Here is an 18617-nt window from a genome sequence, read left to right on the forward strand (position 1 = left end):
GTTTGTTTGGGAAGGACTCCCAGGCACTGCTCCGCTTCCTGCGATCGTCAGGCCTGCACGATACGCTGGGATTTTGCCGCACGCTATACGGACTTCATATCCCTGTGACTGCCTTCACCTCCGTGATCTAATACTAAAATTACAGCTGATAACCAGCCCTCATCGGCGCTTGTCGTTCTTATGCCGCTGTCCAAATTCGTGCCGTTTATTTGAAAATTAAAGACTGTTGTGCCATTCCATTGTGATACTTGCGAAGATTCAATTGCAAGACACGCTAGACGTGCATTGACGCTTTTTTAAATGCTCATGTTTTTATAAAGCCCTGAATTGCTTTCCCAGCAAAAGTAAGGATAGGCTGCCGAAGAACCGGAAACTGAGCCTGTTGGTGCATCATTAAATAACTAAGAAACAGCGCGCTTTTCCCTGCTTGTGTTCGTCGTCATGGCGCTGTATTTTAGTTATTCAAGGATAGGCTGCTTTCTCAGCGCAACTGAGATTTCTTTAGAATATAATTTTCTTTGGACGTGTTTGTACCTAATAAACAGGCTCTGTATGAAAAGTATTCACTGAAGCCCGCCCATAGTCTTAATTTTAGAATGCTGGAATTCATCTTTACATGCTGACCAAGAAGTGACTGGTGTGTTTAATGGTTGGCGAATCTATATTACATGTTGATGAAGCATGAATGCTAAGGCGGCAGGAGTCTTGAACTGCAAACTTTCAAATTTACAAGTGCATTTTTGTATTAGATCATAAGTGCGTCACACAGTGGCGCATAGACATAACCGACAGCCCATTGTGACGGGGTTCAAGCGCTCACTCCATTCGCTTGGGGTCACTCTTGAGCAGAAGCTTGATGACGTGCAGGTCTCCCGTTCTCGCCGCTTCGTGGATGCTGAGCCGAGCCACGAATTCTGCCTCGGTCATCTTCGTGTAAGAGGGCCCCACGCCGAAGTCTCCTTCGTCGATCTCGGGCTGCGCGACACGAAGAAAAGCACGCCGGAGCATTATTGTAGCAGCATAGTCGAGGCATTCTACCAGGAAAAGAAAACAAGCACTTTCCTTCTGGATGGAGCGTAAATTGAACCTTGCGGTTAATTGCAACGTTTAATAAGCAGACACAGATAAATAAGGTATGCACAGGCTTAAGTCGATATCAGGGTATCCTGATATCCTGATATCAGGGTTTGTCTTGGCATACACCACTGGTTGTACTACAAGATCGAGAATGATGGAAATGTTTTCATATATTGGTGTAAAACCCAACAAGTAAGAGACAAATCGTTTTGCTGAACGTTGTCGATTTGAATATTTAGCTACGGAATAAAATTTCCACTCAAGTCAATTTGATTGAGGCTGATTACAAGTGTAGCTGCGGTTGAGAATATCGCTGTTAGTCTTCGTTCGCAGATAATATGACAATGTACGGTAGGGGTTGTTTGGGTAGCAACATCCTCCTTCCTCCATTCTTATTCTGCAAACATTGAACATTGAACCTGCATGTGCAAACTGCGGGTGCGACGAAGGCCACATTCTTTGTGAGTGCCCCGTTTACAGTGCGGAAAGACAGTCTTTCTACCGTGCGCTGGAGCGTTTAGATGGATGCCCACTAACAGAAATGAAGACACCATTGGCCGCGGCGATCGTCGGCGGTGAAGGCATCCCAGGCTCTACACCGCTTCCTGCGATCCACGGGCCTGCACGATAGATGGGATTCTGCCGCACGCTATGCTGACTTCATATCCTTGTGACTGCCTTTTATCCGTCACCTTTGTATACACTCAACCCCTTCCCCCAGTGCAGGGTAGCAAACCGGTTCCTTGTTCGGGTTAACCTCCCTGCCTTACCTCCTCCTACTTCTCCTCCTGCTCCTAGAGCAAAAAAAAAAAAAAAAGAAAAAATTAGGCAGGCATCCAAAGAAAATCTCACTGCGTTTAAGCATGTATGCTTTCAGGTGAGGTGCCTTGAGTGCAGCTAATTATTCTTGGAACGTCCTAGTGTCCTGTTGCCACATTGCCCAATATAAGCTAATGTTACAAACTATACCGTCTAGAATGGCATTGTTCCCTGGGTTGCCTGTAGACAAAGTGAAGGAAATAGCTCTAAGCTGATTCTGAACGATGTGAGGGCTGACCCAAAAAAATGATTTAAGTGTGAAAGTTCATTCCAGTTGGAAGAGAGGATGTGTATTTCATATGCTACCATTCTAAATATGCTGAATATAAACTCCAACAAAGGAAGGACTGCATGGTAAGGTGACATGTTAACATTTGGCTCACCTTGGCCGTGTGGAGGATGTCGCTGCTGTCGATCTCAATGGTGGGCCTGAGGAACTGCGGTGTCGGCGGCACGGGCGGTTCGGCAGGCTGCATGGCTTCAGCTTGAGCTTCGGATTGGCTGCTGTCTTCGGCGAGCTCCTCGGGTTCCGCCCTTGCGGTGTCGTCCACCGTACACTCACTGGCCACTGTTGTCTGCGATACGTCTTCTGTGTCCAAGGAGCGGAGCTGTTCGTCGGTTTCCGTGGATGTCAACTGCTCGTTCGTCCCGGGCTCGGTTTCCTGCTCTTCTCCCTAAACACATTACAAAGCAAGGCGTAAAGCGACTGGTGAGTCTGTCAGAAACTCCAATCATTAGTAGAAGGTTGTCATTCTCACAGCGCAATGTATCAGGGAGTCCTAGAAATGGGAATCTGAACTGTGCCTGTTAAAAAGAAGACATAGCAGATATTGAATTACTGACATGAAATTAATGTAAATTAATTACTTTCCCGTTGGTTAGTAGTACAACAAATTACTTTTGTGGTCTAGTAGCGAATAAGTGATGTAATGAATTACTTTAAGACAGTAATTTCGGATCAAAAGATTTATTTCATTTCGGAATCACTTTTACCAGTATGACACCACTGTTCTATACATTAGCAAGACTGCATATGCCCGTAAGGGTGTCTCGGAACCCGGAGCGACGTGCAGGAAGCCTAGGCTAGCACGCAGTGACACTCCTCGCTCCCTCGGCTAGGGCACAGTGGTGCCCGGATACACTCGTCGCCATGGGTCATGAGGGAGGGAGGGAGGGAGGGAGGGAGGGAGGGGGTATTTGGGTCAGGCGGAAATCTTCATGACTTGAACATTACTGAGCGCATGCTGCGGTTGTCGATTCCTCGGATCAGCGAAGTCTAATTAACCTTCTTCGGAAACTTCAAATGGTGGAGACAGGCCAGGAGTATCAAGGCGCTTCGCCGCTCGTACATTTCGTCTTCATGGCAATGACTAGTGTTTGACTATGCTTCTGTTTTAGCCATGTTGTTGCAGTCTTCTGATGTCTGAAATGGCATTCTTGGAACAGCAAACTAACAACTCCTCTTTTCGGTGTGGTGTTTCTTGTTTGGCTGTTGTTTTCCTTGAGGTAACAACTAAATAGCTCGGACCATCTTGGTGTGTTCCGTCGTTTCGTGTTCTTCGATCGATGTCCGTGCTTAGTAAACGCAGTTCCCGTACATTTCTGACAAAAATGAACGAACGAAATGAACATGCGATAAATTCCTATTAGGTAGAGCGTTAATTAACACTCGGCTTGTTCTCTTTTGTCCCTAGTTCATGAAATTTTCTGCAATTTTCTGCTTTTCAAGACGTCCACTTCATTATTCTTGAAATGTATAGAACAGCACAAGTCCCTACCACAAACGTTTTTCCACTCGTCCTCGGGAGTATAATTAATTTCTTGCTTGCAGCCACTATACCTGCCATCGGTTGGGTAATACCTACGTATTACGCTCTATATTTATTCTATTTATCGTGTATTCCAAAGTTATGTTTAAAGAAAAAAAAATGCTGTTAATTTCTAGGTTAAAAATGTGCCTGCATTTTTTTCTTCATTAAATAAGCAGAAATGTTTCAACTTAATATTTGGCTTATTACCTTGGCATTCGCCAAGAATATTATTTGAGCGTCAGTGTCAAGGGTAGTGTCATTTTTTAATTTTTTTCAAGCGATGACATTACAAGCTTCATCGGGATAAGATGCGGCCTCGGGTACAAAATTCGGCGATTGTCAGGAGGGCATAATGACAACTTCAGATCAGAAGTGGTGCGTCTTCATTGCGTCAGTGTCACCATCTCGAGGTTTTTAGAAACATCTAATCACCAGATAGATTATCAGATAGATTATCAGATAGATTATCAGATAGATTATCAGATAGATTATCAGATAGATTATCAGATAGATTATCAGAAGATATGTCTGGTTGTGTGCCGGCAAACGTACGCAAGCATAACCGCGAAAGTTTGGTTAGCAAGATCTCGATAACGGGGCACCTTCTGATGTGTTGGCGCCGTCAGCACATTTTGTAATTAGGTGTTCCAGTGAACTTCGTGGAAGCAAGTATTCGTGTAACAGCTGCATCGACTAACGGTGTTAGTGCAAAAATGTACACCAGAATTTCTACGTATACACACTTCTATGGATGGATATTTGTTCGCACGATTATATGTACAGTCATGAGCAAAAGTGGAGAGACCATGCGCTTTGAGAAAACTACCTGCCAGCTTTTTCTGACAGTGAAACAGTTATTTCTGAGAAGTGCATTAGGTACCATGCATAGTATACTTGCCTTCTTGCCCGAGCAATTTTCTCTAGCACATCTTTTTATACATCAAAAAAGCAATCGTAGCAGTTAGCGTGGTCTCTCCACTTTTGCTCATGACTGTACCATATTTTCTCTGCAGTCGGTGCGCCAAATGGGTGGTAACTAGCTGGATACGTACTAGTAAATAAATAAATCTAATTAATCGAAGCAGTCACACTCATCACTACAGCCGCGCTTTTAAAGGGACACAGGAGACAAAAGTTCGTTTGTACCGCTGAATTGCCCCGTGGCAATGAAAAAGAGTCAACTTCACCTGAGACGAAATTTTTTTTTAAGCTAGGAAAGGTCAGAAATAATCCAATATCACCGTCATCGGTCATTTTCCTATAGAACCTGCGATGAAGTTGAGAAACACTTTCGAGCGCGCATCGTTGAAAGCGGTGGTCGCGGACTTTTTTTTAGAATTGACTTGACAGGTTTGAAACAAATTGAGGGAAGCAAAAATCTCTCACTTTCTTAATTACATCAGCTCAGCAGCAAATGCTTCTTTCGCTACCTGACAAGCGTTAACGCAAACAGAGAGCCCAGAAAACAATTTCTTCTAACCAGTGTTTAATGACAGTGCTCTTCTGCGTCCTTTTGAAGCATACATAACCTGCGCGCAAAAAAAAAAAAAATAAATGGCGGGGACGAACGAACGCTCAAGGCAATCGAAGACTACAAATCCCAGTCAAGAGACAGTTACGGAAGAAAAAAGGCATCTTAATAGAAACTGATCATAGCTGTCAGATTTGAAAACAAAAACGAAGAACAAAAAACCGCGCACTCTAGCATGAGCAGAGTAGGTAGAAAACAGAGGATAAAGTAACTAAATACAAGACCCCAAGGCATCACAATACTAACAAAAATCTGAAATGGGGACGAGAGGGCATCTTAACATAAACGACAACGGAGAAACGAAGGTGTACGTTTTTGTCTACATGTTGAACCAAATGACTAAAAGGCGGTATCGGGAAAAGACATTGAAAGGCGCGGCACGCAAGCACGATAAACGGTAAAAATCAATGAAGCGAAAACAGTCACACACTGATCACGCAGTAAATTATGCAGTCTTGGCATTGGTATTACATGTTTCACTAATGAAGAAATTGGCCCAAACTAAAATTTTGATCACTTTTGGTCCCTTTAAACACGCCTCCTTTCGTTGTTCTCGTCCAGCGCCAGTGACTGCTACTTAATTACCTTATTAGCACGTTTTAATTGGGATGTGTGGTTGACTACAGGGAGTGCAACTAGCATGCGCATTCCTGTTCAGCACGTTCTCTATTCGTTTGGGCAGGGGACTACAAATCGCGTTTATTTTTCTTCAGTCTGAAAATTCTTTTTGCCTGAATATCGATCGAGGATTCCATCTTATTACGATGCCGTGTGTGCCGCACCGTCCATGGGGGAAGTACCTTGCACCGTCTACAGGTACGCGAATGCGGCAACGTCACCTCAAGGTAGCTCAGTTTAGAAGCAAAAAATTTTCTGAAGAGCAGCGCGCTTTCCTTCCTAACCTCCGGTAATGAAAGAAGAAAAAAAAAAAGGGAGATAACCGGGTCTGTCTTAAGAAAAACCATAAAATGCGTTTTCTAAAGCCGCCCGTGCTGCGGCACCACTTGACGAGGCCCATCTACAACTGCGCTCGCAAACGAGCACGCTTCGCTTTTTTTCGCGTTGTGAAAAATGGCCGGCCCGAAGTACTGAGGAAAAAAAGCAATTACCTCCTGCGCCAGATATTCCTCATTAATTCTGTTTCTTCGCTCAGTTGTCAAAACAGGAGAAAATATACTACTTTTCTTTTCTTTTTTTTTTTTTCAACATATACTGGACGATCAGTGAGGCCCAAGCATGAGTGGTTAAATAAATTTCATGGTCGCCTCGAAAAAAAAAAAGGGGGGGGGGGGGGAGGGGGGTTGAGCATAGCTTGATCGAGTGAAGGCTGTGTTAATCCCGGCTCCACATTTTTTAGCAAGGTTATGTATGGTTTGAATTAGGTGGATGCTCAAGCTTCGCATTGAGTGTAGACGCGATAGCCCCCATAACACTGCCTTTTTTAATGCGCGATTTCAATGACTAGTACTTGCAACCGGTTCTTCCATAGCTCTGCGAAGCACCAAGCAGCGCCCAAGCCTATAATGTCAGGCGAAAGGCGATTCACCGCGATAGAAAGCGAGCGCATGGCGGGGAGCCAGCGGTGAGTAACTTTGGTTAGGCGCAACTGCAGAGCGAGAGAATCACACGCATCATTTCACGTTTCCTGGTGCGGAACGACATGACCTTGAGCTGTCCATACGATAAGTGGAGCTTACGCTCCAAAACATCTGCGCAGGCGTAGAAATTCTGTTTGACAACGTGATAAGCGAAGAAAATTAGCGAGTGCAGTGATGAAAGGAGAAAAATGCATGTCACAAATTACTGCTACGGCACGCAAGTGAATACAAAGCATGATAGTAATTGGGAAAAATGAGTATTTTTGGGATTAATTATAAATCATGTGCTATTGTATTATTTTTCAATATTCATTCCGTGCAGAATGCCTGAATGGATCATGAAGGTAAGTAGACTGGGGCTATTTTGAAATGCCCGTAATAAAGTTGAAATAAAAAATTTAAGCCTGGGTATTTCGCTGCGCTGTGAAAGTGTATGTATACCACCTGTCTCGAACAGTAGTTATTCTATACTATGGCTGTGTAGGAGCAGCTGCTCAAAGCCGGCGATAGATCTCGTTGGTTCTCACTTTTATGGCTTGAAATTTACTCGGCAAGATACGGTGCATAAAATTCGATAGTAGCAGTGTAGGAAGTCCAGCTGCATTCTTGTTTTTGGTATAGCCTTATAGATGGCATCTCTAGTGCTAGTGATCAAACTATTGGGCTGATTCGATGTGTATATTACATATGAAGCGCCTAGTGATTTATTCTTGTTAGTGTTTGTTTTCAATGAACTTTTTCTATGGCAAGACCTTGGCAATACTCCTCTTTCTCCTCTCTCTCTATTTTCTCTCTTGCTTCCCAATACGTTTATAGTTCTCCTTAGATTACGTTCATTTACCGCAATAGTTAACTGCGCGTTGACCTGCGTGTCTCCTGTGTTATGCTTTATTCTAGTGCTTTAATCCACTTGCAGGTTTTTCGCCAATACCTAGATGGCTGTGCATCAAAAGCCACGAAATACAAACGCTGTTAAAACAAAAGGCTATTATGTTCCCCTTTGTTAAAGTAAATTAGGCAGTTTATCTGTCGCACTAATCATCAAATTCTCTTTCGCTGGAACTCGCACTACTCTTAAAGTAGGCATATTGAGACTAGAAAAGCGCCCCACCGGGGTGGTGCAGTGGTAAGACGCCCAACCACTGTGCCGGAGCGCCCGGGTTCGAACCCGAGCTCGGCGGCTGCGTTTCGATGGAGGCGAAACGAAGAGGCGTCCGTGTGCTGTGCGATGTCAGCGCACGATAAAGATCCACAGAGGGTAGAAATTTCCGTAGCCCTCCACTACGGCACCTCTTTCTCTCTTTCCACTTTAACTCCCACCTTCTTTCCTTTCCTTACGTCCTGGTTCAGGTGTCCACAGAAACAAGTGTGACAGATACTGCGCCTTTCCCTTCCTGTGAACCAATTATTATTTATTATTAGACTACAAAAGCAAGCAAGAACTCACCACAGATTGTTGTGCGTCGGAGAGTAGGTGTTAAGTTAAATTGGTTCACAGGAAGGGAAAGGCGCAGTAACTGTCACACTTGCTCTGTGGACACCCGAACCGCGCCGTAAGGGAAGGGAGGAAGGTGGGAATGAAAGTGGAAAGAGAGAAAGAGGAGCCGTAGTGGAGGGCTACGGAGTAATTTCGACCACCTGGGGATCTTTAACGTGCGCTGACATCGCACAACACACGACGCCTTTTCGTTTCGCCTCCATCGAAACGCAGCCGCCGCGGTCGGGTTCGAACCCGGGAACTCCGGCACAGTAGTCGGGCGTCTTACCACTGCACCACCCCGGCGGGTCAAGAGAGTAGGTGTGTGAACCTGACGAATCTTTCTTTCTAGTTACTGGGAGCATTTTTGTGCTCCCGGAGTATCCGGGTTCGAAACCGACCTCGGCGGCTGCGTTTCGATGGAGGCGAAACGAAGAGGCGTCCGTGTGCTGTGCGATGTCAGCGCACGTTAAAGATCCCCAGGTGGTCGAAATTACTCCGTAGCCCTTCACTGCAGCTCCTCTTTCTCTCTTTCCACTTTCATTCTCACCTTCCTCCCTTCCCTTACGGCGTGGTTCAGGTGTCCACAGAAACAAGTGTGACAGATACGGCGCCTTTCCCTTCCTGTGAACCAATTATTATTTATTATTAGACTAGAAAAGCAAGCAAGAACTCATCACAGATTGTTGTGCGTCGGAGTGTAGGTGTGTGAACCTGAGGAAATTTTCTTTTTAGTTACTGGGAGTATTTTTGTGCTCGTATGTTGCCGAGGTTTTCCAATTAAATCAGTTTAAGTTTCCTGCAAGCAGGCAATCGCTACCGCTGGTCATCCTGCATGCCGCTTACCTCCGCGTCAAGCATCTGTACTTGGGAGATGCTTGTTGGCGGCCAGCTGAATGGCGTTGCCTTGGTTTTTGTTTCCAGCTTACTGCAAAAGAGAGAAAAAGAACGCGTCTGAGAACGACGTAGAGTGAAATATACGTTAACTCTGCACCACGTAGGCACAAGTTTTAAATGCGCGTAGGAACACTCGTGGAAGTCGTCACGTGGTCACCATTTGTACCAATTGTCACCATCTTCATGGCTGGGTCATCGTCATCAGCCTTGCCCGCATGCAATGCTGGACAAACACTCTTTCCTATGGCCTTTCGAGTTAAGCTTTCTGGAACGGCAGGCATAATTTTGAAACAGCTGTGGACTGTTGTAAGATGCTCTTCAGAACGTGTAATTCGATTGCGTTTAAGCTGTCGCCGACGGCAAAAACCCGTGAATGGTGTCGCGAAATTTCTTTACTGATCGACAGAAGTGTAGCGTCATCACTATCACGCGACACCAAAGAACCAAACGCGGGTTGAGGCCAAATATTTCGCATTTGACGGAGCCTCCTAAAATGTTTACAAAAAAAAAAAAAAAGAATCGGAGGATTCTAATACTTGGCAGGTGGCTCTGCCACGCCAAACGAAAAAAAAAGTAGACCAATATGAAAACTTTCAAACAGTCCACTAAATAGGTTATGCCACCGAAAAGTTTAGAAATTCTAATGCAGACTAAGGGACAGATTAAGGGTTTTGTTAATATGTTATTGTTATAATAAAATTATTATTTTATTTGTTATTTTCATTTATTATATATTTGGAGAAGCTGTCTGCCCACAGTTTCATTAAGATGGATTTCTGGGTAGATTAAGACGAAAGATGTGGTTGAATCAATATAATCCGTTAGGTCAATGCAAGTTCCTAGAAAACAGCACATATAGATTATTCGTACATTCCATTGCCTATCGCATTGCTTCTTTAAGGAAGTGCTCAAGAAAGCCCCAAAGTGCTTGACAGGAATCGCCTAACCTTGCGATACGCAGAGAAGGCTTATTTTTAAAGTTCGTCCTGAGCTCGCCCTGAATATTGGCATCGAAAACCAATAGGATACGTTTTTAGAATAAATAGCCGAAATCTACAAGCGTCGTGGCGCAAATACAAAAAAAAAATACAAAATACAAAAATATTGTGCTCATAACATTTTCGCTATGGCACCATTAATGAAGGTACACAGGGAGGCCTACTTAAGACGCGTAACGTAAAAATACACCTACTCATTTCACACAACAGTGAACTTTTTGTGTTCACTCTTCCAGAAGTGTCGCAGTAGTCTGGAATATTTTGTGCACTAATATCACCAAATATTCAAAGAACGCACCCAACTCACAGGGCTGATGACGTTCAGGGCTTACTTCAATTAATTTCAATGTTCTGCCTTACTTAACCACTCGTTAAGATTCTTGTTAGCATCATCACCTTTAATTTTTTCCCTAATTGATCTTTCCTAAAAAACACCGCCGTGAAGCCCACAAAGAGCGGTACAAATAGCACAAAGATGAGTCTACAGTTCTCCTACAGACAGGCTAAAGATCTCTGTCAGAGCTTTTCGCCTTTTTATTAGAAGCAGACGCAGAGCAATTGGTGCTCAGAAATTGAATTAGAGAGCTCTAAAGTAAATTAATCTAATCTAGAGCAGCGGGTAGATATTCATGAAAACGTAGCCACTGTGATAAGAAGCAACCAAAAACCGAAGAAGACGTTACGCTCGGAAGAGAAAAATGTATCGCAGAAACCAGAGCGGATAGAGCGCGCAGTGCGTTAGCTGCTCCCACATGTGTTGTGTTCCTCTGGCATACCAGTTATGCACTAACTATGGCTCAAAACGAACAGTGAGTGAACTACAACTTTTCAATAACAGCCCTTACAAAAATGGATATTGAATTTCTGTTACCCAAGTAATGTGTTTTTGATGAGTCATCAACCACTCAAAGGAGATTCAAGATTAGATGTGTTTTAACATCATATCCGCGGCAGACTTTCCTTTGAGATCACACATGAAGTTTTGTGCTTGGAAAACGCAACAGTATTTTTGGGTAGGATCTAATGTGGAAATACATTGACTTTCTCAAATGAGGAAATGTATACATCACTAAGTGAATATATATTATTTCTTTGTTAACTGCACACTTTCAGAGCCCTATGTTTTCATTTCTGATTAGCATATGTAGGATGTTGCCTAAGAAACAATTTTTATGTGTTTTAACATGAGATCCGCAACAGACTTTCATTTGAGATTACGCAAGAAGTTTTGTACTTGGAAAACACAACAGTATTTTTGTATAGGAGCTAATGTAGAAATGCATTGACTTTCTCAAATGAGGGAAATTATACATCACTAAGCGAATGTATATTTTTTACTATGTTTTCATTTCTGTTTAGCATGCACTGTAAAAACAAAAACAACTTTTTGGACATTTGTTTTATTCAAAACACGCTTACACCCGGCGTCTTGGGTGTTTGTGCCATTGCAAATCACTTCTTGCCAAGCGAATGGGTGCTGTGGTTGGACAATATGCTTGAGGGTGTTACGGGCAAGGATATTGTTGTGTACGCGAACCGACGCACTGCCACACCGCCTCCAAGCAAACAGACGCAAGGCCGCTCCATTTCCAATGCCTCCACGCACCTGCGAGCAGGCCGTTTTGGAGAGGCCTGCGCCGACGACGACGCGCGGACGTAACCCGAGCCGTTCGTTGACTCGGAACTGGACCGTCCTGGGAGCATGTGTGCGACCAGGGCACGAGAAGCAATGCCTTCTTTATAATGCATGATATTTTGCGTGTTTCTTAAGCTTTCGAGCTCCTTCTTGCTCTGCGTATAGATTAGCCGAGCCCTCAGTCATCGCATCGCTTCCCGAAATGTTTAGATACAAATAAGATTTAGTTACCAGTAAAATAGTGTTGGCGCTGCTGCGCTTGCCGGTATTGAAGCTTGGTCGCACTTTTTTTCCTTAAAGGTTCGTGCTACAGCTCCGTGTTCAGCGAAAATTACGCCCAAGGTAGCAACCACCGAAGAGCCAGCGCTGATAAATTTGCCAGCGATGCCAAACTCGACATGTTAAAATGACTCCAGTGGACAAAATAGTACGCATAGGTATCCAGAACATTAGATGCAAGTTCTAATGGTCAAGAAGTTGTAATTGTTAGAGCAGCCGCAATGGCCTGTACACTTCGAAACATGCTTCGAAACATTAAGTCCCAATCTTATGAATGCAGTCCAGACATAAGAAGCAAATACGGTACCAACGTCACCAGTTCCCGAGTGGCCGAGTGGTTAGCGTAGAAAGCTACGGAGTAAGAGGTACCAAGTTCGAATCGCGCCAGAGGTGCAGTTTTTTTTTTTCGCTTAGTTTTCATTTTTTTTTATTTTTTAGCTTTTTTTAATGTAGTTGAGGGGCTTCGCTATGTTTTAGCTTTTACTTTTTATCCAAAAGTGAAAGCCATGAGGCGCTCATTGGTCAACACACAAGAAATGCACACATTAGGTACCAACCAGAAGCACGGTGGCCAACTTTCTTGTGAAACTCATTAAATATGCATCAAGAAAATGTATAGAAATGTTAATGTGCATGATGAGAAATGTAATTAATATTTAATCAGAAACTCATTAAGCTTTTTTGTAAGGGCCGGGGCCCCTTTTCTTTCAGTTTTTCTTCATTCTAACTATCTTGTGAATGTCTGTATAGTGTCGCGTGTTCCTACATGCTGTGCTTTGGTTTGGCAATATGCGTAAACGAGCCTCACATAGTTTTTGTTCCGGGTAAGCTCAAATATTAGTCAGAATAGTCCGCTTTTGGTATGTTTTCTTTTCTTTCCATACAAGCATGCCTCGGCAAAAAGCCTCATCTCACGAGAATAACGAGGCTGGCTAAATTTTTCAATAGAATAATAGCTGTGAGTTTGAACCCACAGTAAGTATATATATATATATATATATATATTGTGAAGGTCCGATTCGGCAGTGAAATGAAATTGCACAGTATTATCGCCCTCTCATGCGGTACTGTAACTCGACCTACCCACTATTTGTTTATTTTCTTTCTTGTTATTAGAAAACACAAGGCCAAAGCTATTTTACATGGGAGCGGTTGCAGAAGAGCACACACAACCGAATAAAATGTTAAATTATCATTTCTAGTTATCTAAGCAAGCGCGCAAAATCTAAGCGGAAAGAAAGAAAACAAAGTGACAGACAACAATCAACGCGTCATTGTTTTCAGCCTCAGTGCACAATGCCGGCCAAACTGTTACGAAACCTTGGATCTCGTCAAAACTCGCGAGCGTGCTATGCTGGTGTTCGTTTTTGTTTTTTTTCGTATCAGTATTCAGCAAGTGATGGCGTATCATCTACGCTTGAAGCCGAACAAAGCACCATGGCCTAGCTGGAACCATGAAGTATGGCCAGCTATCCAGGAAAGCATATAAAAGCGGTGATAATTTTCTCCTTTCGTTTTACACACTTTACTCATAATCTTATTCGTTTCCTTCCTTTTTTGCTCTCTTTTCTCAGTGCTAACGTATATTTCTGCACTATTAGCACCAAAACCTAAAGCTAGGTTCAAGATAAAGTAGTTTATAAAGAGCACGACATCAAAAACGCAGTGATACAGCTATTTCTATTTATAAGAATACCGCGAGTTCCTGTGCACCATGGAGCCTAGAGACTGAGAACTCCAAAAGAAGCCGCCCACACAGAGACATTCAAACCAAATAATCATCCATTTCCAATGATAGCCTCTCAATGACGCTTCGCGAGCTTTAATGGGCAGGTACTTACCTCAGGTCGACTTCGCCTTCCTCCTCGTCTTCGTCGTCATCGTCTTCGGCCTGCGTCTCGTCCGGGTCGTCCTGGTCGTCGGACACCGAAGCCAGCGCCCCGGACGCAGTGCTGGCCGTGCCTCCCGACGGTGCCGACGACGATGATGAGGAAGAAGAAGGGGCCGCGGACGATGCCTCTGAGCTCTTGCCGCTCCAGCTCGAGTCCTGCTCCTCGGACGACGATGTTTCGCCGTAGCCCGTGTCGCCGCCCTGGGCGGCTCCGTCACCGGCTCCGCCACTGCGGCTTCGAGCTGAGGGGCTCCGTGACTTGCCGGGGCTTTGGTCCTGGAACACACAGATGAAAACGGAGTTCGTGAAACGCACAGCTTGTCGAATGTTATCTGACTCTAAGACTTTGTTCTTGGCAACCTGTATATGTTCGCTAATAACTTCACCTAAACCAAATGTAAAAGCACTCCATAATACTTTTATTATAGGGTTTGTGATGAAAAAACATTGATTCATTGTGGCTGTACGTTTTCTTTTTAGACATATAATAAACAACGAGAAAATGTGATGTTTTCAATTTTTTGTGTTAAGTAAAAATATTCTATAACAGGCGTGCTGATGTGATCTTTCATAATCCATTCTCATACAATAATACCTATTCAGCCAACCAAGAGTTGCGGGTGTAACTGTCTTTTTTCAGTTCGTTTTTCATGCTTGTCCTTTCATGAGCGCTTCCAATTGCATTCATGTTCTGTCTCTTGTGTATTATTTGCTGTCAGTTTTGAGATTGAATTTTCAGGGTACATGCTTCGTTGCCCATTTTTATAAGCAATCGGCGGAGTGCAAGCTGAACGAATTGTAACCAAGAATCGAAGTACTTATCGTAATGAAATGGTGGGATTTATTGTATACATGCCCGAAATGCACTTAATATCGACCTCTTTATAAGCTTTGTGCGTTAAGAGACAAAATGTTCCGCCACGGGACTAATTATGCTCTCATGGAGCTAGTCTCCTGTAACGAATTCAGAGTATATTGAACCAGGTGGATTATCAGGGCAGTGTTGGTAAGGTTATGGTTGCATAGCAACAATCGTAGCTTTTGGCATGTGTTTAAACGAACGACAAACCGGTGCACTCATCCTACGCTTCCGGGAAATCGATACAATACGAGGGTTGACCTTATTAAATGTTCGTTCCAGTACAGGGGCATTTATTTAACAGAACATCCCTGCATAAACAACGCTCGTCGCCCGAGAGACAAAAGGGTCAACAGTATAAAAAAAAATGACCAGCTGCTAAAAACATGGGGAAATGTGAACTAGACGTTCGTTAACACCTCCCATGCCTCTTCTGTGTTAAGCACTGATTAATAGAAGATGCTGGCGTACGAAATACACACGGCGTTAGGCAATTTTAAGAAGTACTTTTCGGACCAACACCTCATTTTCTGATAAGAAGTGCATAATGCTGCCCAGACCTTCGTGCAGAAAAAAAAGTTAATTTTTTAACAAAATTAGTTTGGGAACAAATTAAGGCTTAATATATATATATATATATATATATATATATATATATATATATATATATATATATATATATATATATATATATATATATATATATATATATAAGTACTGGTTGAAGCTGTGTAAAAACTCTGACATTGATTTTCATTCAGTTATGAGCAAGGCTTAGCATTGTAAAAGGCCACAATAGAAAAAAATCAAATATTAAATTTTTTCGTACCCTGCTATAGTACACATTACTTGCTGTGTATGCTCCTAGCTTTACTAGATGGCTTTTTTATTATTTTTTCTTAGAAATTGTATAAAAATTTGTGTTTCACTCATTTTGGGTGCTACTTTTCTTGTTACATCTTCATACAGTCACGAGTTTCCTTTAGCGTCGGTGGTGACCTTACTGGCAAAAAGAAGAATGACGGGCCTATGGATAGAGTACAAAATTTACTAGTGAAGAAAATGGCAGCAATGAATGATCAGTATTTCCAATCCTTAACATATCAAGGAAATACAAAACGAGAGAGCAGTGTGTGGTTGTTGACATGGCCCTGAAGGCTATGATACAGTATAGTACATATTTTCCGGAAGAGATAATGCGGACTTGGACCCCCACTTGGAATGCTAGCAGAAATAAAATGACTTTGAATGAGGCGGGTACGAAATGAGAGGTTTCATCATCATCATCATCATCATCATCATCATCATCATCATCATCATCATCATCATCATCATCATCATCCTGACTATACCCACTGCAGGGCGAAGGCCTCTCCCATATTTCTCCAATTAACCCGATTATGTGCTAGCTGCATCCACTTGACCCCTGCGAACTTCTTAACCTCATCCGCCCACCTACCTTTCTGCCGCCCCCTGCTACGCTTTCCTTCCCTTTGAATCCAGTTTGTCACCCTATGTGACCATCGGTTATCCTCTCTTCTCCCTACATGTCCTGCCCATGCCCATTTCTTCTTCTTAATTTCCACTAGAATATCGGTAACTTGAGTTATTTCTCTGACCCACTCTGCACGCTTCCTATCTCTTAATGTTACCCCTACCATTTTTCTCTCCATAGCCCTCTGCGTTGTCCTCAACTTCAGTAGAACTCTCTTGGTTAGCCTCCACGTTTCAGCCCCATAGGTGAGTACAGGTAAGACGCAACTGTTGTATACTTTCCTCTTGAGCGATACCGGTAAGCTGCTAGTTATAATCTGTGAGTGCTTGCCAAATGCGCTCCATCCCAATCTTGTTCTTCTTGTTATTTCCTTTTCATGGTCCGGATCTGCGGTTACTACCTGTCCTAAGTAGACATATTCGCCTACTACTTCCAGTACTTCGCTACCTAATGTAAACTGAATGAGAGGTTTAAGAGATTGGTAACAATCTTGCATTGTTTTGCATCCCGAAGCTAGTGCATCTACATGGAAAGCAAGGCGCAATGCATTCACCTGTCCTCCCCTTCCGGACGTGACCTGCAGAGGCTGGTAGGCAGTGCTGCTGGTGCTGCATCGCAGGGCGAGTCCTCCGGATCCGCTGCTGCTACTCACTAGGCTCGAGTCGAGGTCCGAGGTGCGCGGGTCTCGAGTGCAGCGGACACCATCGCTGCTTGTTCGTCTCCTCGCCAGAGGAGGGCTCGGCTGATCTGCATGTAGCATCACTAGGGCTAGTCTCGGCACCTGCCAGAGAACTTCATGAAGTAACAGCAAAGTCCTTGTTTGTTTGTTAAATAATTTCTGTCGAAGCCAAAAAGACTAACCCTCTTATAGCTGCAATGAGGCTCCTTAAAATGTTAAGCATAATTAAAGTTAGACTAGGGCTAAAAATGTCCAAAAAAGGCTTTCAGAATAATTAGAAATAAAACAATGATCGCATGGAAGTATACACAAGTGCCCAGCCACACATTGAACAATCTACTCCACAATTGCATTTGCGACACACACAACGTAGCTTTAAATGAATCGTCGCATCGTTAGGCAGCAGTCAAATTCAGATTTTTTTCGGGGTTATGGTGTTCTGAAACCCGTCGTGTGTCGTTCATAGAGAGAGAAACGTATTTAACGAAAGGAGGTTGCGTAGGGTGCGTAGAGGTTGGCCTGCGGTAAAAGACCCTGGCCTGTTACACCACGCTGGACAAAGGTGAAAAGAGATATAGAGGAAAGTTGGATGTTTGCAATGTATTGCAGCTAGAGAGATTGAAGGCAGGATTTGTTAGAGTAATTAAGGCCGTATGTCACAGGGATTCAGTGTGCATTCATTTCCGTTTGTTATAACGAGAAAGTGGACAAGCACACTACATATCTCCAGGCACGACAGGTTCGGAAAGAGCGCCATCGCTAGTCGTCCTACTGTCTCTTCGTCAATTCCGGCAAATTATTCACGCGCAACAAATATTGCACCTGTTCCCACCACAGTTTCTTTGTCGAAACCTTACACTCTCATGTAGCGCACCAAACACGTCTGTGACGCAGCCAGTGGGCATGAGCGGGGGACGTGTTGATGCAAACTTCCCACGGCCTACGTCACCGATGTATAGACCAATGGCAGATCACTCAATGAAACGAAAATGACATGAATCCTTGCGTAACACTGCCGTTGGTACAGTTATACTGCTATGTATCCTGCACATCCTTCTTAGAAAGATTTAGCTTCCCGTGATCCGCGATCCGCTACCGTGACCCGCTACCGTGCGTGGGCGGGGCACACAAGCTGATTGGCCCCGACGCGGCAAGTCTATGTGCAACATCCAGTATGTGGCGCCATCTATCGGTGTCAAGGGATCTGAGCAAGCGCAGTGGAAATCGCGGTGGCGGATCACTGTAGCGGTTCGCGGATCACGGTAAGCTAAAAGTCACTCTTATCTGGATGGCTGTAATGTAAAACAGCGGAGATCATATACGTTTCCTTTGCTGCTGATCGGAGACTGACATTTTTGTAAGGGGGATCCACAGCTTCCCTGCGTTGAGTCAGTTTCGGTGCAAGGGTCTTCCTCTGTCTGCGACGAGTGGTGCCGCAGAAGCCGCCGCCTCAGGTAGTACACCGAGGGCTGCAATACACCGTAGCTGTTGTCAGTACATCAAACGGCACAGAGAACGTGAAGACAGGGAATGGAAAGGGCTATGGAATAACAAGAAGTGTATGCCCTGC

At 43.8% G+C, this 18617-nt stretch overlaps 1 pseudogene; it reads right to left on the reverse strand.

Annotated features, from left to right (window-relative positions):
• The window catches only part of LOC146189626 (uncharacterized), a 31829-nt pseudogene that overhangs the window by 6671 nt on the left and 6541 nt on the right, over nucleotides 1-18617 (reverse strand).

This window comes from Amblyomma maculatum, chromosome 5, assembly GCF_055883805.1.
Source record: "Amblyomma maculatum isolate TAMU_Amacu chromosome 5, ASM5588380v1, whole genome shotgun sequence".
Classification (NCBI taxonomy): Eukaryota; Metazoa; Arthropoda; class Arachnida; order Ixodida; family Ixodidae; genus Amblyomma; species Amblyomma maculatum.